The sequence below is a fragment of the Oryx dammah genome, unplaced genomic scaffold, assembly GCF_014754425.2.
Source record: "Oryx dammah isolate SB20612 unplaced genomic scaffold, SCBI_Odam_1.1 HiC_scaffold_23, whole genome shotgun sequence".
NCBI lineage: Eukaryota > Metazoa > Chordata > Mammalia > Artiodactyla > Bovidae > Oryx > Oryx dammah.
Genome location: NW_024070207.1, coordinates 77318152 through 77345375, shown reverse-complemented (window position 1 = coordinate 77345375; position 27224 = coordinate 77318152).

The following is a 27224-nucleotide window of genomic DNA, read 5'->3' as shown; positions in this document are numbered from 1 at the left end:
GGCATGAGACAAACATGAATACTGACTGTAGAGTTGTGACAGCTTATGGTGAATGGTAACGGTGCCACCGGATTCATGGTCTCCAAAGGAGAAGATTTAACTCTGGGGCCAAAGACAGTCTCAGTCAGTTGGAGCATTGTGTAGATTTTATTTAAAGTGAAAGTAACAGAAAAAGCTTCTGACATAGTCATCAGAAGGGAGCAGGAGACAACCCACCTCACTAGTATAAGCAAGGCTTTATACACTTCTCAACTAGCTGCTGAGAATAGATAAAAGATACCTCAAGACTGCAAGAATTTTTCCAGACCCTTTCCTGTAACATACCTCCTGGGATGGACATCAGCACGAGATTAGCCAGAAGGAACAGATTAACCCAGAGCTACAGCTGTGGAAGTTTTTACCCAGACCTTCTCCCATAACATATATCCAAAGCTTAAAAAAAAAGGGGAGGGGCATGTCCTTGAATAAGAGATACTGCTGCCTACAAGGCCTACATATCTAAAGCAAAGAATGTGAAAAAGAAAGAATGTTTATCTCCTCCTTAAAGGGGCCTTAGGCTTTGACTCCTTATCAACCTGCCTAAGTTAACTCTCTCATTTCCCCCTTTTTATTTTAGGAGAATACTGTTGCTGAGGGGAAAGGGGCAGAGAAATGTGTCAGTAACTGCTTCCTGCAGGTGAGGGGTTGACCCTAAGTGGTTGAAGCAACATATTCTCCTTACCCTTTTATTTAGGGTTTCTGATCCAAGGGCCCCAAGTAATAAATACACGGTTATATATGTAAGGAGCAAACAGCAAAAAACAGAATGATTACAATGATTATAGTCAAGACAGTTTTTCACAAAGGAGAGCTTGTAAACCAAGATTGTATCTGTAACCGTGGTGGAACATCAGGGGAGTCCATTTTGAAGAGTGACCAGAATCTCTGCATCGCTTTTACTTTGTCTGGGAAGCCATTGTATCCTTTAGGAAGAATAAACTAGATAAGTAGATTAAAAGGCAGAGACCAAATATCAGTAGATGAATTACTGTAATTAGCAGTCCAAGCAAGAGTATGAATCAGGTTAAATTTGGTAGTAACTTTGATCCTGGTCTAGATAGAGTCAACACTTGGGCTGCCCTATTTATAAGAATGGAGCCATCTGGCATGTTCATATACATTTTGAATGTAGGTATAACAAACTTAGTTAGAAGTAGTTGAAAGAATGAAAACCTGAAATTTAACAGACAATATAAATCTTATAATTTCTTTTCAGGTGAATGAGTCTATAACCCAATGTAGAAAGGTGCTTTAGGTAGCTAGTTGTCAAAGTTTGTCCAGGTAGGCCTTGGCTTCTTACTGTGGTATTAATGTATAAGCCAAAGTAGTTGTCACCATTAACAATTTTAGTATTTTCTAGGTATGAGAAGATGCGAGAATTTGGGCTCAAGAAAATCTTTACCTGAAAGTATCTAACTATCCAAAGGCCTGTTTTGTCCATTTTTCCAGAGCACAGAGCGAGTGCCTAATTTCTGATTTCACCCTGAACTCCTTTCAGGGGGTGTTGAAGGTCAGCAGCTGTAGTGTCCATGAGTTAATCTTTGTAGAGGCAGATAGCAAGTGCCAGTTACCAGAGCAGAGCCTTTTTATGGCCATGAATTTGACCATGGTTTGTACAGCATTCATTACCATCTTGTCCCATGGTGCTGGGAAGGTTCATTCCCAGGTCTGTCAAAGATTTCACTGATAGGCCACTCAATGTGTTATTACTGGACTAGGCCCTGTGAGTAACAAAAGTCTCTGGACCACATCTGTCTCACTAGTCTCTTGGTCCAGGAAAATATTCTGTCTTGTTGCTTCTCATATACAGAGTCACACCATTATAATTATGGATTTCATATGGAACTGTACACCATCATTATATAAATGGCTCAGTCACACACTTGATAATGTAAGGAACAACACTTCTCGAAGCAGGCAGTATAGAAAAAAATATAGTTAGAAGTAATAGTAGAATCATCAGTAAGAACTTCAGTCAAGAACTTCTATTAGGTGTAGCCCAGGGACATAGTCATGACATCTGATTTACTTTGCTAAATGACTATAGCCTGTTGTTAATCTCCTGGTTGTAGATCCTGGAGCATCTGATCTTTATTCAAAGACTGGTTACTGAGATAAGCTTCAGAAACAAACTCAGAGTGTCCTTTTTAATAACTTAAACTTCTTAGTAATATAACATAACCACAAGGAAATACCTTAGAAATCAGTCTTAGTAAATACAGATCTTAATTAACAAAACTAGAACCTAATATTCAGAGAACCTTAATAGATGCCTTAGGCCTGACATCAGTTGGGTGAATTTTTGCCTTTTCATACTCTTCATGGGGCTCTCAAAGCAAGAATACTGGAGTGATTTGCTGTTCCTTCCTCCAGTGGACCACATTTTATCAGAACTCTCCACTAAATCTCCACTATGACCCATCCATCTTGGGTGCCCCTGCATGGCATGACTCATAGTTTCATTAAGTTATACACATCACCATCACAAGGCTGTGATCCGTCTCTTTAAGTATTTTCCACAGTTTGTTGTGATCCACACAGTCAAATCTTTAGTGTAGCCAATGAAGTAGAAGTAGATATTTCTTTCTCAAACTCCCTTGCTTTTTCCATGATCCAACAAATGTTGGCAATGTGATCTCTGGTTCTTCTGCCTCTTCAAAAATCCAGCTTGGATGTCTGGACGTTCTCGGGTTCATATCCTGCTGAAACCTAGCTTGAAGGATTTTGAGGGTTACCTTGCCAGCAAGTCAAATGAGCACAACTGTACAGTAGTTTGAACATTCTTTGGCACTGCCCTTCTTTGGGATTGGAATGTAACCTCATCTTTTCCAATTCTTTGGCCACTGCTGAGTTTTCCAAATTTACTGACATATTTAGTCCAGCACTTTAACAGCATCATCTTTTAGAATTTTAAATAGCTCAGCTGGAAGTCTGTGACTTCCACTAGCTTTGTTCATAGTAAGGCTTCCTAAGGCCCTCACACCACACTAAGTGACCTCACACTCCAGGATGTCTGGCTCTAGGTTAGAGACCACACCATCTTGGTTATCTGGGTCTTTAAGACCTTCTTTTGTTTAGTTTGTCTGTGTTTTCTTGCCACCTCTTCCTAATCACTTCTGCTTCTTTTAGGTCCTTACCATTTCTGTCCTTTATCATGCCCATCCTTGCATGAAATGTTCCTTTGATATCTCCAATTTTCTTGAAGGGATCTCTAGTCTTTCTCACTCTCTTGCTTTTCTGTATTTCTCTGCACATATACCATCGCCTTGGATTGAATGAATCAATATTGGGGAAATGACCATACTACCCAAAGCAATCTATAGATTCAAGGCATTCCTTATCAAATTAGCAATGGCAGTTTCCTAAGAATTATAATACTTTTTAGAAATGTGTATGGAAGCACAAAAGACCCTGAATAGACACAGTACTCTTGGGAAAGAAAGTTGGAGCTGGAGAAATCAGGCCCCATAACTTCAGAGTCCAGGACAAAGCTACATTAATCAAAACAACATGATGTTGCCCTCAAAACAGAAGTATAGACCAATGGAACAGGATAAAAAGTCCAGAGATAAACCCATGGACCTCTGGTCACCTAATCTATGACAAATGGAGCAGGAATTAACAATGAAGAAAATAATATCTCTTCAATAAATGGTGATGGGGAATCTGGACACCTACATGTAAAAGAATGAAATAAGGACACTCCCTAACATGCTACACAAGGATAAAGTCAAAGTGGATTAAAGACTTACATGTATGACCAGATACCATAAAATTCTTAGAGAAAAACGTAGGCACGGCACTCTCTGACATAAATTACAACAAGCTCTTTTTTGACCCACATCCTAGAGTAAAGAAAATAAAAATAAATTTTGATTGGTGAGATCTGATTAAGCTTAAAAAACCTTTGCAGAGCAAAGGAAACCATAAGCAAAATGAAAAGACAGCCCTCAGAATGGGAGAAAATCCTTGCAACAAAGCTATCGAAAATGGATTAACCTCCAAAATATACAAACATCTCCTACAACTGAATACCCAGCCCCGCCAAAAATGGATGAAAGATCTAAATAGACCTTTCTTGAAGGAAAATACACAAATGGCAAAATACCACGTGAAAAAGTGCTCAACATCACTAATTACTAGAGAAATGCAAATCAAAACTACAAAGTATCACCTCACACTGGTCAGAATGGCTATCATCCAAAAATCTACAAACAATAAGTCCTACAGAGGGTGTGGAGGAAAGGGAATCCTTCAACATAGTTGATGGGAATGCAAACTGGTGCAGTCCCTGTTGGAACACAGTGTGGCGATTCCTCTAGAAACTAAAAATAGAACTACTGTATGATCTAGCAAATCCACTTGTGGGTATGTATGGAAGAAAAAAAAGTGAAACACTATTTTGAAAGGTTCATGTACCCAAATGTTCATAGCAGCACTATTTACAATAGCCAAGGAATCAATGCAATCCAAGGGCCCACCAACAGATGATTGATGATTGGAGAGGGTAGCCATGTTGTCAGTGTAGAAAGTCTCTGAGCTCACTGCCTCTTATGAGCACACCAAAATCACAACTATCTGCAGAACAACAATTCATGAAATGGACTGGAGCCTTCCAGAAAATATCTTCTACAACAAGAGATAAAGAACCACCCACAAGGGGATGCATAGGAGGGGTGAACTGGCAATATTATCAAATCCCATATGTCCCAAGTGGGCAACCCTCAAACTGGACAATAACAACACTATATTGCAGAGTTTTCTCCACAGGATAGAGAGTTCTGAGCCCCCCCCATCAGGCTCCCCAGCCTAAGGGTTCATCACTGGAAAGATGAGATTAAAATAAAATCTGGTTTTGAAGGCCACTGGGGCTTAATTACAGGACCCCCACAGGACTGGGAGAAATAAAGACTTTACCCTTAAAAGGTGCACACAAAATCTTATGCACATAGGGACCTAGGGCAAAAGCAGTAATTTGGCAGGAGCCTAGGCCAGAACTACCTGCTTCTCTTGGGGAGTCTCCTGGAGAGGCAGAGTTCAGCTATGGCTCACCCTTCGGACATGGACACTGGTGACAAACATATTTAGGAACAGTTAACTACTTCAACACTGCTGCTGGCGGCTTCCACCTTCACCTTGGTTCATTAGCTCCAAGACCTAGTCCCACCCAGTAGCCTGTAGGCAACAGTGATGGTCCACATCAGGCCAACACACAAACTGAATGGGGACACAATCCCTCATCAGCAGAGAGGATGTCTAAAGACTTCCTGTACCCATAGTGTCATCTAAACATGCCCCAAGGCATGGCCTTGCCCTCCACAGGGCTAAGACCCAGTTCCACTCATCAGTGGACAGGCATTGGCCCTTTGTTCCAGGAAGCCTGCACTAGCCTCTAGAGCATCCACACCCACAAAGGAGCAGACACCAGAAACAAGAAAATTACGATACTGCACACTGAGTCTGACAATAGTAGGCCAGACCATAACCTGGAGACAGCTGGGTCCTGGCTCTGTCCACTATCAGGCCAATGCAAAGTGTAGGACTTCCTGGACCCCAAATCCCACTCTGTCAGGACTCCCTCGTCCACTAAAGATTTGAAATGAGTTCTGAGATCCCTGGGCCTATAACCAGACTCCTGCCTGCCAGTAGTCCAATACGGTCCTCAGGATATGACTTCACTTGCCCTTGGGTGGAAACAACCCTAAAGTCCTTGGGATCCTGATTCCATTCACCAGCGAGTCAGCACTAGCCCCAGGGCCACCTTGGGTTCTACAGCCAAGCACTTGTGACCAAGTTCTGATGAATAGCAACCAGCACCACCTGCACAAAGCAGGCCCTCATAACCAACAGGACTTGGGGTCAACCAAGCCTACCAGACCATCTATGTAGTCAGCCTGTGATAACAGAAGGACATGTGCAGCCCCATTAGGGGGAACCCCAAGATCATAAAACACGAGTGCTCAGAGGCGAGTACATGGCTGAGACATATAAGACTTCTCCTACATAAGGCCGCTTCTCCAAGATCAAGAAATGTAGCTACTTACCACATATATGAAAACACAAATAGCAACTTGGGCAAAATGAGGCAGCAGAAGACTATGTTCCAGATGAAGGAAAAATATAAAACCCCAGAAGAAGGACTAAGTGAAGTGGAGATGGGCAGTCTACATGAAAAAGAGTTCATAGTAATGATAATAAGATAACAAAAGAATTCAGAAGAATGAATGCAAAGGATAAGAAGTTACAAGTTTTTAACAAAAGTTAGAAAATATAAAGAACAACCAAGCAGAGATAAAGAATACAATAAGTGAAATAAAAAATACCTTAGGAATTTTTTACATACCTACTGTAGGAATCAACAGTAGACTAAATGTTGCAGAATGGATCAGTGTGCTGGAAGACAGAGTACTGAAAATCACTACTGCTGGATGACAATGACAAAAAAGAACAAAAAGAAATGAGGGCACTTTAACAGACCTCTGGAATAGTGCACTGATATTCACATTATGCAGGCCCCAGAAGGAAAAGAGAGGCAAAGGGCCTGAGAAAATAACTGAAGAGATAATAGCTGAAAACTTTCATAACATGAGGAAGGAAAAAGTCACCCAAGTCCAGGAGTTGCAGGAAGTCCCTTAGAGGACTATCCAAAGAGAATCACACCAAGACAAATTGTAATCAAAATGAAAAACATTAAAGATAAAGAGAAAATGTTAAAAGATGCAAGGGGAATGCAAGAAATAAGAAACAAGGAATTTCCCATAAGGCTATCACCTGATTTTTCAGCTGAAACTCTGCAAGCCAGACGAGAGTGGCCCTATACACTTAAACTGAGGAAAGAGAAAACCACCACCTAGAATACAACCGAGAATTACTCTCCTGAGCAAGGCTCTTGTTCAGATTCGATGGAGAAATCAAAAGCTTTATAGACAAGCAAAACCTAAAAGAATTCACCGCCACTAAACCAGATTTACAACAAACGGTAAAGGAACGTCTCTAAGAAAAAAGAAAAGGCCACAATTGGAAACAATTAGGAAATGAAAAAGCTCACTGATAAAGACAAACATATGGTAAAGGTAGGCAATCATCCATACAAAGTTGGTAGGAAGGTTAAAAGGAATTAAAAAAAAAAAAAAGAGTAAAATTTACTGTCTCCCAGTAAGCAGTTAAGGTATCCACAAAGCAGTTAGATGCAAAATATGACTTCAAAAACAGAAATCATGAGGGGAGGAGAGTACAAATGCAGGGTTCCTAAAATGTGTTTAAAATTAAAGAGATCAGCAAATTAAAACAATCATGTATATATATGGACTGATATAAAAAAGCCTCATGATAACTGGAAGCTGAAAATGTATAATAGATATAAACACAAAAAAGTAATAGGAACATAACACTAATTATAGTCATCAAACCAAAAGAGAAGTGAACAAAAGACAAAAAAGGAAAACAAATCCCAAACAATTAACAAAATGGCGAGAAAAACAGACTTATCTATAATTACCTTAGATATAAATGGATTAAATGCTCCAACCAAAGACAGAATGGCTGACTGGATCAGAAACTAGACCTGGATATAAACTGCCTACAAGAAACTTACTTCAGATCTAGAGGCACATACAGGCTGAAAGCGAGGTGATTGAAAAAGGTATTCCAACAAGTGGAAATTTTTTAAAATTAATTGGAGAAGCCATACTTATATCAGGCAATATGTACTTTAGACTGCTACAAGAGGCAAAGAAGGACATTACATAATGTTCAAAGCACGAATCCAACAAGAAGATATAACAATTGCAAATATATACACCCAAAAAGGAGCACCCCAATATATGAGACAAATACAGAAATAAAAGGAAAAATCAACGCTAACACAATCATACTAAGACACTCTAACACTCCACTTACAACCCCACATCATCCAGACAGAAAATGAACAAGAAAACACAGGCCTGAATTAACATATTACATATTAAATGCTCTTAATTTTATCTTAAATTATATATATATACATGCTGCTAAGTCACTTCAGTCGTGTCCGACTCTGTACGACCCCACAGACGGCAGCCCATCCAGCTCCCCCGCCCCTGGGATTCTCCAGGCAAGAACACTGGAGTAGGTCGCCATTTCCTTCTCCAATGCATGAAAATGAAAAGTGAAAGTGAAGTCACTCAGTCCTGTCTGACTCTTAGCGACCCCATGGACTACAACCTACCAGGCTCCTCCATCCATGGGATTCTCCAGGCAAGAGTACTGGAGTGGGGTGCCACTGCCTTCTCATATATATATATATATATATACACACACACACACACACACACACACACACACACAGAGCTTCCCTGGTGGCTCAGAGGTTAAAGCGTCTGCCTCCAATGTGGGAGACCCGGGTTCGACCCCTGGGTCGGGAAGATCCCCTGGAGAAGGAAATGGCAATCCACTCCAGTATTCTTGCCTGGAGAATCCCATGGACGGAGAAGCCTAATAGGTTACAGTCCACGGGGTCGCAAAGAGTCGGACACGACTGAGCGACTTCACCTCACCTTGTATACAGAGAGAGAGAGAGAGCGCATTCCATCTAAAAGCAAGGGATTACACATTCTTTTTTATATGAACATGAACCATTCTCTATAAGAGATCACAAGCTAGGCCACAAGAAAGCCTCAGTAAATTTAAAAAAAATTTAATCATACAAACATCTTTTCTTACCACAGAGCTCTGAGACTAGAAATCAACTACCAAAACAAACAAACAACAACAACAACAACAAAGAGAAAATCCAACAAAATCACATGAAGGCTAAAAGAATTATGTTACAAAACACCCAATGGATCATTGAAGAGATTAAAGAGGAAACTAAAAAATATCTAGAGACAACTGAAAATGGAAACATGGCCATATAAAATGTATGAGACATAGCAGAAACAGTTCTATTATGGAAGTTTTTAGTGACACAAACTTACCTCAGGAGACAAAAATAATCTAATATAAAAAAACAAACCTTACAGCTAAACCAACTAGAGAAAGAAGAGCAAACAAAACCCAAAGATAGTAGAAAGAAAGAAATCATAAAGATCAGAGCAGAAATAAATGAACTAGGAGCTAAAAAAAGAAGCCAGTAGAAAAGGTCAGTAACACTAAAAGCTGGTTCTTTGAAAACATAAATAAAATCGATAAACATTGAGTCAGACACATGAAGAAAAAAGGGAGAGGGCCCACGTCAATAAAATCAGAAACAGAAAAGAAGCTACAACCAAAATTACAAAATACAAAGGATGGTAAGACACCACAATGAGCAACTATACACCAATAAAATGGACAACACAGAAGAGGAAGACAAAGTCTTAGAAAGGTACTATCTCCTAAGACTGAACCACGAAGAAATAGAAAATAAAAACACACCAGTTACCAATACTAAAATTGAACCAGTAATTTAAAACTCTCACCAAACAAGGACCCAGGCTTCAAAGGTGAATTCTACCAAGCATTTAGAGAAGATTTGATATTGATCCATCTGAAACCATTCCAAAAAATTGCAGAGGAAGATATTCTCAACAAAATACTAGTCAAGCAAATTCAATAATGCATTTAAAAATATCATACATCATGATCAAGTAGGACCTGTCCCAGGGGTGCAAGGAATTTTCAATATCCACGCACACAAAAAAATCACTGTGACATACCACCACAGTAACAAAACTGAAGAGTAAAAGCCCTGTGATCATCTCAGTATCTGCAGAAAAAGCTTTGGACAAAATTCAACATCCATTTATGATAAAACCTCTCTAGAACATATATCAACAACACATTAAAAGAATTATACACCGTGATCAAGTGGGATTTGTCCCAGGGATGCATGGATTCTTCAATATATGGAAATCAGTCAATGTAATACACCACATTAACAAATGGAAGAACAAATGCCATATGATCACCTCAACAGATACAGAAAAACGTTCAACAAAATTCAACACCATTTATGATTAAAAACTCTCCAGAAAGTGAGCACAGAGGGAACCTACCTCAGCATAATAAAGGACATAAAAGACAAACCCACAGCAAGCATCATTCTCAACAGCGAAAAACTGAAAGCATTTTGTCTAAGACCAGGAACAAGACAGAGATGGCCACACTCGCCACTACCACTCAAAAGAGTTTTGAAGTCTAGCCATGGCAATCAGAGAAGAAAAAGAAATAAAAGGAATCAAAAACGGGGGGAAAAGGTGAAATTGTCATTGTTTGTAAATGAGATGACATTAACTATGGAAAATCATAAAGATGACACTAGAAGACTACCAGAGTTTATCACTGAATTTGGTAAAGCTGCCAGATATAAAATGAACACACCGAAATTTCTTGCGTTCTTATACACTAACGACGAATGATCAGAAAGAGAAATTACGGAAACGATCCCACTTTACATCACATAAAATATATAATAAAAATACCCAAGAAGAAAACATATCTAAGGAGGCAAAAGACCTGTACTCAGAAAACTGTAAGGATTGATAAATGAAATCAAAGATGAGACAAAAAGGTGGAGAGATATACCATGTTCTTGGAGTGGATTAATCAATATTGGGAAAATGACTACACTACCCAAACTGACTAACAGATTCGATGCCATCTCTACCAAATTACCAATGATATTGTTCACGGAAATAGAACAAAAATGTTTACAAATTGTTTGGAAGCAAAAAAGACCCGGAACAGTCAAAGCAATCTTGAGAAAGAAAAATGGAGCTAGAGGAATCAGGCTTCCTGACTTCACAATACACTACAAAGCTACAGTAACCAAAACAGTATGGTACTGGCACCAAAACAGAAATACAGACCATGGGATCACAACAGAAATCCCAGAGATAAAACCAGTCACCTATATCAACAACCTCAGATATGCAGATAATACTACTCTTAATAGCAGAAAGTGAAGAGGAACTAAAGAGCCTCCTGATGAAAGTGAAAGAGGAGAGTGTAAAGCTGACTTAAACCTCAAAAAAAAAAAAAAAAAACTCATTCAAAAAAACTGAGATCATGGCATGGGAGTTCTATCACTTCATGGCAAATAGAAGGGGAAAAGGTGAAAGCAGTGACAGATTTTCTTTTCTTGGGCTCCAAAATCACAACAGACAGTGACTGCGGCCATGAAATTAAAAGATGCTTGGTCCTTGGAAGGAAAGCTGTGACAAACCTAGTTCAGTTCAGTCACTCGTTCATGTCCAACTCTTTGCAACCTCATGAACCGCAGCACACGAAGACTCCCTGCCCATCACCAACTCCCGGAGTTTACCCAAACTCATGTCCATTGAGTCGGTGGTGCCATCTAACCATCTCATCCTCTGTCGTCCCCTTCTCCTCCTGCCTTCAATCTTTCCCGACATCAGGGTCTTTTCAAATGAGTCAGCTCTTTGCACCAGGTGGCCAAAATATTGGAGTTTCACCTTCAACATCAGTCCTTCAAGTGAACACCCAGGACTGATCTCCTTTAGGATGGACGGGTTGGATCTCCTTGCAGTCCAAGGGACTCTCAAGACTCTTCTCCAACACCACAGTTCAAAAGCATCAATTCTTCGGTGCTCAGCTTTCTTTATAGTCCAACTCTCACATCCATACATGACCACTGGAAAAACCATAGCCTTGACTAGACGGACCTTTGTTGGCAAAGTCATGTCTCTGCTTTTGAATACGCTGACTAATTGGTCATAACTTTCCTTCCAAGGACTAAGCTTCTTTTAATTTCATGTTTCTGCAATCACCATCTGCAGTGATTCAGGCGCCCCCCTCCACCCCCCCAAAAAATATTCAGCCACTGTTTCCCCATCTATTTGCCATGAAGTGATGGGACTGGATACCATGATCTTATTTTTCTGAATGTTGAGCTTTAAGCCAACTTTTTCGCTCTCCTCTTTCACTTTCATCAAGAGGTTCTTCACTTTCTGCCATAAGGGTGGTGTCATCTGCATATCTGAAGTTATTGGTATTTCTCCTGGAAATTTTAATTCCAGTTTGTGCTTGATCCAGCCCAGCATTTCTCATGATGTACTCTGCATATAAGTTAAATAAGCAGGGTGACAATATACAGCCTTGATGTACTCCTTTTCCTATTTGGAACCAGTCTGTTGTTCCACGTCCAGTGCTAACTGGTGCTTCCTGACATGCATACAGGTTTCTCAAGAGGCAGGTCAGGTGGTCTGGTATGCCCATCTCTTTCAGAATTTTCCACAGTTTATTATGATCCACACAGTCAAACGCTTTAGCATAGTCAATAAAGCAGAAATAGATGTTTTTCTGGAACTCTTTAGCTTTTGTGATGATCCAGTGGATGTCGGGAATTTGATCTCTGGTTCCTCTGCCTTTTCGAAAACCAGCTTGAACATCTGGAAGTTCACGGTTCACGAATTGCTGAAGCCTGGCTTGGAGAATTTTGAGCATTACTTTACTAGCATGTGAGATGAGTGCAATTGTGCGGTAGTCTGAGCATTCTTTGGCATTGCCTTTCTTTGGGATTGGAATGAAAAGTGACCTTTTCCAGCCCTGTGGCCACTGCTGAGTTTTCCAAATGTGCTGGCATATTGAGTGCAGCACTTTCACAGCATCATCTTTCAGGATTTGAAATAGCTCAGCTGGAATTCCATCACCTCCACTGGCTTTGTTCATAATGATACTTCCTAAGGCCCACTTGACTTCACATTCCAGGATGTCTGGCTCTAGGTGAGTGATCACACCATCGTGATTATCTGGGTCGTTAAGATCTTTTTTCTATAGTTCTTCTGTGCATTTTTGCCACCTCTTCTTAGTATCTTCTGCTTCTGTTAGGTCCATACCATTTCTGTCCTTTATTGAGCCCATCTTTGCATGAAATGTTCCCTTGGTATCTCTAATTTTCTTGAAGAGATCTCTTGTCTTTCCCATTCTATTCTTTTCTTCTATTTATTTGCATTGATCGCTGAGGAAGGTTTTCTTATCTCTCCTTGCTATTCTTTGGATCTCTGCATTCAGATGCTTATATCTTTCCTTTTCTCCTTTGCTTTTCGCTTCTCTTCTTTTCACAGCTATTTGTAAGGCCTCCCCAGACAGCCATTTTGCTTTTTTGCATTTCTTTTCCATGGGGATGCTCTTGATCCCTGTCTCCTGTACAGTGTCAGGAACCTCCATCCATAGTTCATCAGGCACTCTATCTATCAGATCTAGTCCTTTAAATCTATTTCTCACTTCCACTGTATAACATAGACAGTGCAATAAAAAGAAGAGACATCACTTTGCTGACAAAGGTTCCTATAGTCAAAACTATGGTTTTTCCAGTCGTCATGTACCGATACAAAAGTTGGACCATAAAGAAGGTTGAACAACAAAGAACTAACGCTTTCGATTGTGGTGCTGGAGGAGACTCTTGAAGGTCTCCTGGACTGCAAGGAGATTAAATCAGTCAATCCTAAAGGAAATCATCCCTGAATATTCATTGGAAGGACTGATGCTGATGGTGAAGCTACAATACTTTGGCCAGTGGATGCAAAGAGCCAACTCAATGGAAAAAACACGGATCCTGATAGAGATAGAAGGCAAAAGGAGAAGCGGATGACAGAGGGTAAGGTGGTTAGATAGCATCACTGACTCAGTGGACATGGATTTGAGCAAACTCTGGGATATATCGAAGGGTAGGGAAGACTGGCATGATGCAGTCCATGGGATCGCAAAGAGTTGGACTCAACTTAGTGACTCAGCAACAACAAATGGTCAAGTAATCTATGGTGGAGGAGGCAAGACTATACAGTGAAGAAAAGACAGTCACTTTCAATAAGTTGTGCTGGAAAAAGTGGACAGCTACATGTAAAAGAATCAAATTAGAACATTCTCTAACACTATGTCCAAAGATAAACTCAAAATGGATTAAAGACCTAAATGGAAAACAAGATACATTAAACTTCCTAGAGGAAATCATAGGCAAAACACTCTTTGACATAAATCGTGGCGATCTTTTATTTATTTATTTATTTATTCATGGGGAGGCGGGGCTGATTCATCTCCTAAAGCAAAGGAAAGCAAAGCAAAAATAGACAAATGGAACCTAATTAAATTTAGAAGTTTTTACACAGCAAGGAAACCATCAAAGAAAAGACATCAAATGTCTTTTCATCATTGTATAGTCTTGCCTCCTTCATCATAGATTCATTGGCCATTTATTGTTGTCGTTGAGTTGCTAAGTCATGTCCGACTCTTTGTGACCCCACGGACTGCAGCACACCAGGCTTCCCTGTCCATCAGGCTCTCTCAGAGTTTGCTCAAATTCATGTCCAGAATGAAAAGACAACTTACAGAATGGGAGAAAATATTAAAAATGATGTGACTGACGAGGGATTAATTTCTACAATATACAGAGCTCATCCAACTCAATATAAAAAAAAATGAACAATCCAATCCAAAAAATGGGCAGAAGAGCTAAATAGACATTTTCCCTAGAAAGACAACCAACAGGCACATGAAAAGATGGTTCGCATAACTAACTATTAGAGAAATGCAAATCGGAATTACCACAAAGTGTCACCTCACACCAGTCAGAATAGCCATCATCAAAAAAATCTACAAATAATAAATGGTAGAGAGGGTGTGGAGGAAAGGGAACCCTGCTAAACTGTTGGTGGGAATGTACATTGTGCAGCCACTAAGGAGGACACTGTGAATGTACATTGTGGAGCCACTAAAAAGAACACTGTGTAGTGTTCTGACAAAGTTAAAGAGAGAATTATCATGGAATCCAACAATCCCACTTGTGGGCACATATCTGGAAAAGACTAAAATTCTAATTTGAAAAGGTGCATGCACCCCAATGTTCATAGCAGCACTATTTATGATAGCCAAGTTATGGAAGCAACTTAAATGTTCATCGACAGGTGAGTGGATAAAGAAGACATCGCACATATAAATACATATGCATACATACAAATATATAGATAATGAAACATTCCTTACCATATGAAACAATGAAATAATGCCATTTGCAGCAAAATGGATGCACCTAGAGCTCACCATACTAAATGAAGTACTACGAGTCAGAGAAAGACAAATGTCACATGATATCACATATAGTGGAATCAGACAGAAATAGACTCACAGACTTTGTCAACAAACATATGGTTACCAAAGGGGAAAGGAGGGGGAAGGGAAAATTTAGGTGTTTGGGATTAACAAATACACACTAATGTATATAAAACAAATAAGCCAAAAGGACCTACTGTATAACACAGGAAACTATATTCAATACCATGTAATAATCTATACTAGAAAAGAATCTGAAAAGCATATATGTGTATGTGTATATATATATGTCATTATGTAGAGTGATTTATATGTATGTGTGTATGCACACATATAAAACTAAATCACTTTGCTGTACACCTGAAAATGACACAGTATTGCAAATCAACTATAGTTTAATGAAAAAAAGAAGATATGGTATTTCTGAATAGCCAAAACAATCTTGAGAAAGAAGAACACCGCTGGAGGAATCATCCTCTTTGGCTTCAGACTATACTTCAATGCTATAGTAAGCAAAACAGTATGGTACTAGCACAAAACTAGACATATCCATCAATGAAATAGAATAGAGATCCCAGAAATAAATCCACACACTTATGGTCAATTAACATATGACAAAGGATGCAAGAAGACACAATGGAGAAAAAAGTCTCTTCAACAAGTGGTGCTGGGAAAACGGGAGAGCTACATGTAAAAGACTCAAATTAGAACATTCTCTAATACCATATCTAAAAATAAACTCAATGTGGATTAAAGATTCAAATGAAGACTTAATACTATTAACACTCCTAGAGGAATACATAGGCAGAACCCTCTTTGACATAAATCACAATAATGTTTTGGATCCCTCTCCTAAAGCAAAGGAAACTAAAGCAAAAATAAACCAATGGGGCCTAATTAAATTTAAAAGCTTTTGCACAACAAAGGAAACCATAAACAACAAAACCTACTAAATGGAAGAAGATATTTGCAATTGACACAGCCAATAAAAGGTTAATACCCAACATATATAAACAGCTCAAATGACTTAACATCAAAACAAACAAACAAAAGTGCTCTGATTTAAGAATGGGAAGAAGAACTGAATAGGCATTTTTCCAAAGAGGGAATGCAGATGACCAACAGGCACACGTAAAGATGTTCAGCATCGTTAATCGTCAGGGAAACTCAAATCAAAACCGCAAGGAGGTCTTACCTCGCCTGTGAGAATGGCTATCATCAAAAAGAACAGAAATAACAAAGGTTGGCAAGGACATGGCAAAAAGGTGACCCAGGCTGGCGGTTGGGGTGTGGCCAGGGGGAGGACGCTGTTCTCCAAGCAAGACAGCAGGTTTTGGGTGTGAATAGTGACTGTGCCCATGAAGGCCTCTGGCAGGGCCCAGGCCTGGGGCGGGGATCTGGGCCTGGGGCGGGGATAGCCGACAGGCAGCTGGGGCCCAGCGCAGGGCGGCCCTAGGGGGTTCGCGCCGCTTTCGACCCCAGGAGCCTTGGGCCCATCGCGGCCTGCCCCCTCCACACGGGCCCTGCGCCCCGACCAGCGCCCTCGTTATCTACGTCTCCACCCACCGGGTCCAACAGCACCAGAAAGAAGGCATCGCCGCCGCCGCCGCCGCCGCCGCCGCCGCCGCCGCCGCCTCAGCCGCCGCCACCTTGTCGGGTGCCGCGCGCGAGCCGAGAGCAGCCTGGGATATTTCCATCTCCGCGTCCTTGAAGCTCCACTGGAACCAGAGCCGCGGAGGAGGCTCAACCCCGCCCCCTGCCGCCGGCCCAGCACAGTCCTGAAAGGGGAAAAACAAAATGTGCACTGCGCAGAAACTGGCCCTATCAGACATTAAAATGTGTTTAACGCCACCGTGATTTAAATATCCCTGTACTGGGTCTCTAGAACAGAATAGAGGTCCCAGGGGCAGAGCCTCGTATACATAAATAAGTTCCACTGTTAATATTAGTAGGAAATCAAGGAGGTCTTCTGAGATACAGGGGAAGCGGCAGTTCACTTCAGTAAAAAGTGCTGGAGTGAATACCTTAGGTATCTATCTACATAAATCGATACCGCACGGTATAAACACACACACCCCAGCCCTTCCCGGTGCTAAGCATGGCAGTTAGCACTTACCATGTCTTAAACATTGTGTATTGGATGGATGGCTGGATTGATAGGTGACAAAGTTCCTGAGAGAATACACAGTGGAAAATGATGCCTTTTAAAAAATTTTGCTTCCACATTCAGAGCTGTCTTGAGCAATGTCCTCAGGACCATAGTTACATTTTTTATCCTGCTGGTGCAGAGTAAGAGGTGAGGTCAAAACAGAGTAGCACTGTTGAGCCGAGAAATGCAAGGCCTAAAGGACAAACCAATTTGTATTGAAATCTAGAAAGCCCAACCTACTCCTGGGTTCTCCCTATAAGGTGCACAACCTAAACCAACTCTTTGCTCTTCCACCATTGGGTACACCATGGTAAATTTCATGTCTGATCTCACAGCATGATGAGGCCATTGCTCAGGTTACTCTAGATCCTCCAGCACGTGGAGGTCTCTGGACAACAGCACTGGTGAAATGTGACAAGGTTAAACCCTAAGTTACTGTAGTGGACTCTCCTGAGAAAAAGCCACAGATGCCTTTTGCCTGCCCAAGCGGGTGTGCCTGCTTGCATTTAAGTGTGGTGGCCTAGTCTCACTGTAATGGATTTGGTCTGTGATGCCTAATGATCTTATTAATGTTGATGATGATCTTCCAATTTGTCTGTCATCAGTGAGTGGGAAATCGATATAAATACAGGGTGAATTATCTGGCAAGAAAAAGGTTTCAAGTGATGACTAGATTATGGGATAGCTATAGTTTAAATGGGCTTCCCTGGTGGCTCAGTGGTAAAGAATCCACCTGCCAATGCAGGAGACACAGGTCCATCCCTAGGTCGAGAAGATCCTCTGGACAAGGAAATGGCAACCCACTCCAGAAATCCCACGGACCGAGGAGCCTGGCCAGCTACAGTCCATGGGGTTGCAAAAGAGCCGGACATGTCTTAGTGGCTAAACGACAGTTTAAATAATTCCTTCTTTCTCCTCTTTTAATGATAATGGACACTTGCTGATCTCTTGATTAAAAGATCAAGTTTTTCATCCATAACAGTTCAAATCTCATCAAAATTTCTACATTACATATTTTTGTAATGTAATCATCATTACATTTTTTGGAGGAAGATTTTTTTTTTTCAAATCTGAGGCGTAGAGAAGTGCATAAAACATATATGCCAGGTTTAGATAATGCCAGGAAGTCCCTTATAAAAGCAAACACCTACATAACCTGGACTAAGGTCAAGAAACAGACCATTGCCAGCCTTCCAGAATACAGCCACCGGTATTACTCCCAATCACAACCCACTCCCTCCCCTATGGATCTTGACTTTATGATAATCAGTTCAGTGCTTTTCTAAAAAAACATGACCTTACAACTTTCCTAAGGGCTTCCCTGGTGGCTCAGACGGTAAAGCGTCTGCCTGCAATGGGTGAGACCTGGGTTGGATCCCTGGGTCGGGAAGACCCCTTGGAGAAGGAAATGGCAATCCACTCCAGCATTCTTGCCTGGAAAATCCCATGGACAGAAGAGCCTGATAGGCTACACAGTCCATGGGGTTGCAAAGAGTCGGACACGACTGAGCGACTTCACTTTCACTTTCAGTTTCTTTACAACTTTCATATGCATTCCTAAGCAATACAGTTTATTTGAAGTTGTGTCAGAGGGATCATGCTGCATGCTCCCTTTTATGGCCTGCTTCTTTCACTCTATCATATTTATTTGAGAGACTCCTCCATCTTGTTCCTAGCAGCCTTAGATCTTCTGTCTCCATCATTGACTAGCATTCCAATGCATGATTTTAGCAAAGTAATTTTGACATGATTATACCATTCTACACTGTGTGAACACTAGGATGCTTTTAGCTATTTTTTTTTTTTTTTACTAACAATGCTTTTAGCTTTTTCTTATGAACAAGGTGCAATGAACATTCTTGGGCGTTTTTCATGGGACTCATGTTTAGAAGTCTCTTAGGTATACATGCAAGAACAGAATCACTGGCCCATAGTTATACATATATTCAGCTTTTCTGCATGGTGACAAATTGTTTTCTGTAGTGGTTGTAACAACATGGAATCCCAGCAGCAACACAGAGAGTTTCTCTGCCTGCACATCTTCATCTACACCAAGTGTTGCCAACATTTAATTTACTTGTTTATCACTACTATTAAGTTTTTGCACATTCTCACCTTTATGAACCTTTTGGACATTCTCTTCTATGAAAAGCCTGTTCATGTTCAACTCTTTCGCCATTTTTCTATTCTACTTTCCATCTTGTTCTTACTGATTCAGTGAGTTATTTATGTGTTTTCAATACCAGTTATATGTGTGGCTAAAATAATCTTTCTCTTTGTTGTGTGTATTTTCTCTTTTGTGCTGTGCTTTGTGAACAGACTTTAATTAAGACATACTTAATTATATAATATACTTAATGATAACATAGTCAAAATTTATCGTTCTTCTGCTTATGGCCAGTGCTTTTCTGTTTTAAGAAATCTGTCCCTGCCCTGGGGCCATGGAACTATTCTCTATCTTGTCTTCTGGAATATTTATGGTTTTGCCTCTCACAGTTAGGTCATAATCCAGCTACAAGTGATGTGTGTGTATAATGTTGAGTAGGGTTTCTTTCTGTTTTTATATTTTATCCTATGAACAGCTACCTAAACTTCTATTGATTCTCCCAGTTTCAGTGAACCACTCATTGAAAAATCTGCCCTTTTCCTACAGATTTGCAGTGCCACATGTGTCATAAATCAAACACCTACCTATGTACGGGCTACTTTGTGTACTCTCCATTAAGTCCCATGGCCCAATTTATCTGTCTATCTAAAATACCACATATCAGTATTCATCACTACAAATCTAAAGTCAATTCTGATATTTGGATAAGGCCACTCAACTCTACTTTGTTCTTCAAGAATATATAGGTTATTTTTGGCCTCTCTCGAGTCCATTTCAATTATCAATTCATCAGAAAAAGTTCAACCAAAATCCTTTCTAGGGTTCTAATTAGGATTGCATTGCACTTTTGGATTTGACTTCTTGTCTATAATATAGAATGTGATTGAATGGATATGGTGTACCTTTCCTTTTAATAAAAACTTCCTTAATATGTCCCAATAATATTTCTTTTTTTTTTTCCCCATAAGAGAGCATTTTATCCTAGGCACTTCGTATTTAGCAAATAGTGCCTTTGAAATTTTCATTTTGTAAATCTGTTGCTGGTAAAGAGAATAAAATTGATTTCTGTATGTTAATATTTTATCCTGTGAACAGCTACCTAAACTTTTATTGATTCTACCAATTTCTCTGTAAATACCTGTAGAATCTAGCGTACAGAGTCATATCGTCTGCCAACAATGCCAGTCTTGCTTCTTCCTTTCCGAGCATTTTGTTCCTTCTGTCCCCACCAGTATATTCTCTTGATGCAGCTCTCACAAGGAAGCTTTCAGTAATTCCAAGAATGATATTTGCTGTAGGTGTTGTGTTCTGTGGGGCTTCCCTGGTGGCTCAGATGGTAAAGCGTCTGCCCGCAACGCGGGAGACCCAGCTTCGATTCCTGGGTCGGCAATCTGGATCCAATCAGGAGATGGAAAGTACACAGTGGTCAGGGGAAATTTAACATAAAATTTAACATAATGTTTAAACACAGTTCAGTCCAGTTCAGTTCAGTCACTCAGTCATGTCCGACTCTTTGCGACCCCATGAACTGCAGCACGCCAGGCCTCCCTGTCCATCACCAATTCAGGAAGTTCCCTCAAACTCATGTCCATCCAGTCGGTGATGCCATGCAGCCATGTCATCCTCTGTCGTCCCTTTCTCCTCCTGCCTGCAATCCCTCCCAGCATCAGGGTCTTTTCCAATGAGTCAAGTCTTTGCATGAGGGGGCCAAAGTACTGGAGTTTCAGCTTTAGCATCTTTCCTTCCAAAGAACACCCAGGACTGATCTCCTTTAGAATGGACTGGTTGGATCTCCTTGCAGTCCAAGGGACTCTCAAGAGTCTTCTCCAACACCATGACACATGTAGAATATATAGGATACAGTAAAACTCCATATGGCATCCTGGGTTTAAGAGGCATTCCCAAAGAAAGACAAACTTGAAATGGGGGTTCCTCCCCAAGCCTGGAGATCACATATCATTGGAGAAGGTGTAGGGGAACCTTCTGAAGGCAGAGAAGTTTGCTAATTTACCAGCACCAGAGCCAGTCTGCAGAACCAGAGCTGGTCTACAGTTGAAGGGTAAGCAGGAAGGTACCCTCTGGAGCATATCAGTGTGGAAAGGCCACAGCTGGTGGCTGGCATGTAGACATGTAATAGGAACAAGGGACTTGGCGGAGTTGGAGGCCTGGAGCTGGCAAAGTCCTATACGTAGGATCGGGAGGGCCTTGATCTTGTGAGGGCTGCAGCCTTGGGATAAGTACAGGAGGTAAACCTAGTGATGGGGTAAGGTGGGGGAATGAGTGAAATTAAGTAGGGGGAATCTGCGGGTAGGTGGTTTGGAGCACAAGATATCCATATGAAGAGGGCCACAGAAAGCCAATGAGCAGGCCACACTGGTTCTGCACAGCCAACAAGGACAGTTTTCTGGGCACATGCTTGGAGTAGAACACCTAGGCTATCGTTACACTCACACTTCTGACAGCCAGAAGTCACAGGAGAGCTACTTCCTCCTTCAATGTCCATCCAGTGTCTTCTAACTGAGAAAATGGAACATCATGATCACTCTGAACCCATCCATTGTCAGAGAGCTTATCATAAAGAGTGAATTTACAGCAGGGAGGCAATGCATTAATAATGGGCTTCATATCCTTTATCAGTTTAGGGGAGTCCCTTCTACTGCTATTTTGTTACATGAATCATAGGCACCCTGTTGTTGTTCAGTCCGTAAGTCGTGTCCAACTCTGTGCAAACCCTTGGACTGTAGTGCACCAGACTTCCCTGTCCTTCACTGTCTCCCAGAATTCGCTCAAACTCATGCGTATTGAGTCAGTGATGTTATCTAACCACTTCATGCTCTGTGGCCCCCTTCTCCTCCTGCCCTCAATCTTTCCCAGCATCAGAGTGTTTTCCAATGAGTCAGGTGGCCAAAGTATTAGAGCTTCAGCCTCAGCATCAGTCCTTTCAATGAATATTCAGATTGATTTCATTTAGGATTGACTGGTTTGATCTCCTTGTTATCCTAGGGACTCTTAAGAGTCTTCTCCATCACCACAATTTGAAAGCATCAATTCTTTGGCACTCAGACTTCTTGTTCATCCAATTCTCACATCCATACATGACTACTGGAAAAACCATAGCTTTGACTATACGGAACTTTGTCAGCAAAGTGATGTCTCTGCTTTTAAATATGCTGTCAAAAGTAGGCACCCTCTCTATCATCATATTGTTTCTCTGGTGAATTAATGATTGAAGCAGCAGGACCGCCCATGTCCAGAGTTTTAATAGACCACTTGTAATTCTTGTAGGACCCAGGGCTCCTTGGCCTGAAATGAGTTTTGCTGCAAAACCTAGGCCCTGGCACAAAGCGGGTGTCATGGGGTAGGGCAGAGACACCGTGATCTCTGCATTCTAGTCCTACCCAGGGCTTGCCTGTCCTACCTGCAAGAAGAGACTAGGTGTATGGTAAGATTGCCTTTTACACCATGAGTGTGAATAGCACATGTTCCCCTCAGGAATAGACTGGTTTATACCTGAAATGTTGCTCTAGTCTTTTGATAGCTGTACCTGAGATAAAACAGGGAGAGAGGACACTTGGATTTCATTTAAAGCCATGCTCATCAGAGCCCTGTCCACGGAGGAGCAAGGCAAAAGATGCCTGTGTGCTAACAAAGTCTATGTGTTTACCAGTGTTGGCAACTTGAATACTTTAACTGCACTATTCTCACTTGCCTTTAGGCTTGAAAATGGACAAAAACTGAGGAGGGGAAATGACTCATAATTTTGCTGTTCTTAAGTGACAAATTATCCATTCTTTAGTGATTGAAATGTCATCTTATACTGGGAAGGAGAGAAAATTTAATTTAAAAGAAAAAGAACTTATGTCCGTATTCAATAGATAGAATAAGAAACCACTAAATCCAGAGGGGAAAATATACTGTTATATTTCTCTTTCTGACTTACGTCACTCTGTATAATAGGTTCTAGCTTCATCCACCTCATTAGAGCTGACTCAAATGCATTCTTTTTAATGGTTGAGTAATATTCCATTGTGTATATATGCCACAACTTCTTTGTCCATTCATCTGGTGATGGACATCTATTCTAACGCATATATACAGAATCTAGAAAAATAGTACTGAAGAATTTATTTACAGGGCAGCAGTGGAGAAACAGACATAGAGAATTGACTTATGGACATGGGGAGATGGGAGGAGAGGGTGAGATGTTTGGAAAGAGTAACATGGAAACTTACATTACCATATGTAAAATAGATAGCCAATGGCAATTTGCTGTATGGCTCAGGAAACTCAAACAGGGGCTCTGTATCAACCTAGACAGAGTGGGATGGGGAGGGACATGGGGGGTGGATTCAAAAGGGAGGGGATATATGTATACCTATGGCTGATACATGCCGAGGTTTGGCAGAAAACAACAAAATTCTGTAAAGCAGTTATCCTTCAAGTAAAAAATAAATTAACTTTTAAAATACTGTTATAGTTGCTCATCCTGGGAAAATTGTACTCTCTTCCTAGTACTTCAAATGTATAGAGCATATTCACATCTTCTGTTCAGAAGTCACACAAGACACAGTAACCCATAGCCTTATGTTCTCACACAGGACTGGGCTGGCTTCCTTTCCCAAGCACCCAGAGACCTTGTACAGGAGGAACTGAATATGAACAATAGGTTTATCCTTTAAAGGCTGTTGGACCTGCTGCCTGTGCTCTCTTAACCGCCAGGCATGCAATGATGAGACACAAGTGTGAAATCTGAGACTTGCTCGCTAACAAGAGGAGAAACTCTCTAGGGCTGCCACAAGGGAAGTTTTTACCACTGGGAATCCAAGCAGGCACTCTCACTTGGTAGAAATCATTGAGACCTAGGTTTTATGGAGATACACACTTCTAGTCTGGTTTCTGAAGGTAGGCTGTGTAGCTGCAACTGTTGTCTCTCTCCCTGCAGGAGGAAGGTGAATTTGTGAGCTCGCCACAAACCACAGTCACAGAAAGCTAACCAAAATGATCACACGGAACACAGCCTCATGTAACTCAATGAAGCTGTGAGCCATGCTGTGCGGGTCAACCCAAGATGAATGGGTCGTGGTGGAGAGTTCTGACAAAATGTGGTCCACTGGAGAAGGGAACAGCAAACCACTTCAGTATTCTTGCTTCGGAAACCTCATCAACCGTTTGAAAAGTCAAGAATGTAGGACACCCGATGATGAGCCCCCCAGGTCACTAAGTGTCCAATATGTTACTGGAGAAAAGCAGAGAAATTGCTCCAAAAAGAATGAAGAGGCTGGCCAAAGTGGAAACGACGCTGTCGTGGATGTGTCTGGTGGTGAAAGTAAATTACAATGCTGTAAAGAACAATATTGCATAAGAACTTGGAATATTAGTTCCATGAATCAAGGCAAATTCGACATGGTCAGACAGGAGATGGCAAAAGTGAACACTGACAGTTTAGGAATCAGTGAACTAAAATGGATGGAAATGGGCGCATTTAACTGAGATGACCATTATATCTACTACTGTGGGCAAGATTCCATTCGAAGAAATGGAGCAGCCCTCATAGTCAACAAAATAGCCTGAAATACAATATTTGGGTGCATTCTCAAAAACAACAGAATAATCTCGGTTCATTTCCAAGGCAAACCATTCAACGTCACAGTAATCCAAGTCTATGCCCCAACCACTAATGCCAAAGAAGAAAATAATCAAACGGTTCTATGAAGACATACAAGACCTTGGAGGACTAACACCATAAAAGATGTTCTTATAATCTTAGAGGATTGGAATGCAAAAGTAGGACATCAAGAGATACTGAGTAACATGTAAGTTTGGACTTGGAGTACAAAATGAAGCAGGTCAAAGACTAACAGAATGTTGCCAAGAGAACACACTGGTCATAGCAAACACCCTCTTCCAACAACACAAGAGATGACTCTACACAAGGACATCAGCAGATAGTCAGTACCGAATTCAGATTGATTATATTCTTTGCTGCCAAAGATGGAGAAGCTCTATAGTGTCAGCAAAAACAAGACCGGGAGCTGACTGTGGCTCAGATCATGTGCTCCTTCTTGCAAAGTTCAAGACCAAATTGAAGAAAGTAGGGAAAACCACTAGACCATTCAGGTATGACCTAAATAAAATCCTTTATGATTATACAGTGGAGGTGACAAATAGATTCAAGGGAGTAGATCTGGTGGACAGAGCGCCTGAAGAACTATAGATGGAGGTTCATAACATTGTATAGGAGGCGGTGACCAAAACCATCCCAAAGTGAAAGAAATGCAGGAGAGCACAACGGTTGCCCGAGGAAACCTTACAAATAGCTGGGGAGAAAAGAGAAGTGAAAGGCAAAGGAGAAGGGGAAAGCTATACCCAACTGAATGCAGAGTTCCAAAGAATAGCAAGGAGAGATAAGAAAGCCCTCCTAAGTGCACGATGCAAAGAAATAGAGGAAAACAATAGAATGGGAAAGACTAGAGATCTCTTCAGGAAAATTAGAGATACCAAAGGAACACTTCGTGCAAAGATGGGCACAATAAAGGACAGAAATGGCAAGGACCTAACAGAAGCAGATGTGATTAAGAAGAGGTGGCAAGAAAACACAGAAGAACTAGACAGAAATGGTCCTAGTGACTCAGATAACCACGATGGTGTGATCATTCTCTTAGAGCAAGACATCCTGGAGTGTGAAGTCAAGTGGGCCTTAGAAAACATTGCTATGAACAAAGCTATAGTGGAGGTGATGGAATTCCAGCTGAGCTGTTTAAAATCCCAATAGATGATGCTGTTAAAGTGCTGCAGTAAATATGCCAGCAAATTTGAAAATCTCAACAGTGCCACAGCACTGGAAAAGCTTTTCATTCTAATCCCAAAGAAAGGCAATGCCAAAGAATGTTCTTACCTCCATACAGTTGCTCTCATTTCATATGCTAGGAAGGTAATGCTCAAAGTCCTTCAAGCTAGGCTTCAGCAGTAGGTGAACCAAGAAATTCCGGATGTACAAGCTGGATTTAGAAAAGGCAGAGAAACCAGAGACCACATTGTCAACATCTGGTGAATCATATAAAAAGCAAGGGAATTCCAGAAAAAAACATCTACTTCTGCTTCATTGACTATGTTAAAGCCTTCAACTTTGTGGATTAAAAAAAAAAAAAAAACCTGTGGAAAATTCTTAAAGAAATGGGGATACCAGACCAGCTTACCTGCCTCCTTAGAAACCTGTATGCAGATCAAGAAGCAACAATTAGAACCAGACATGGGACAATGGACTTCTTCAAAATCAGGAAAGGATTTTCCCCCTGCTTATTTAACTTATATGCAGAGTACGTCATGCAAAATGCCAGGCTAGATGAATCACAAGCTGTGATCAAGATTGCCAGAAGAAACATCAACAACTTCAGATATGCAGGTGATCCCACTCTGATGGCAAAAAGTGAACAGGAACTAAAGAGTCTTGACCAGGGTGAAAGAGGAGAGTGAAAAGCTGGCTTAAAACTCAACATTCAAAATACTAAGATCATGGCATCTAGTCCCATCGTGCACTTCATGGCAAATAGAAGGGGGAAAAGTGGAAACAGTGACAGATGCTCTTTTCTTGGGCACCAAAATCACTGTGGATGGTGACTGCAGCAATGAAATAAAAGACTCTTGTTCCCTGAATGAAAAGCTATGACAAACCTAGTCAGTGCTTTAAAAAGCAGAGACATCATTTTGGCAACAAAGGTCCATATACTCAAAGCTATGGTTTTTCCAGTAGTCATTTACAGATGTGAGAGTTGGACCATAAAGAAGGCTGAGTGCAGAAGAATTGGTGCTTTCAAGTTGTGGTGCTAGAGAAGTCTCTTGGAAGTCCCTTGGACAGCAAGGAGATCAAGCCAGTCAATCCTAAAGGGAATGAATCCTGAATATTCA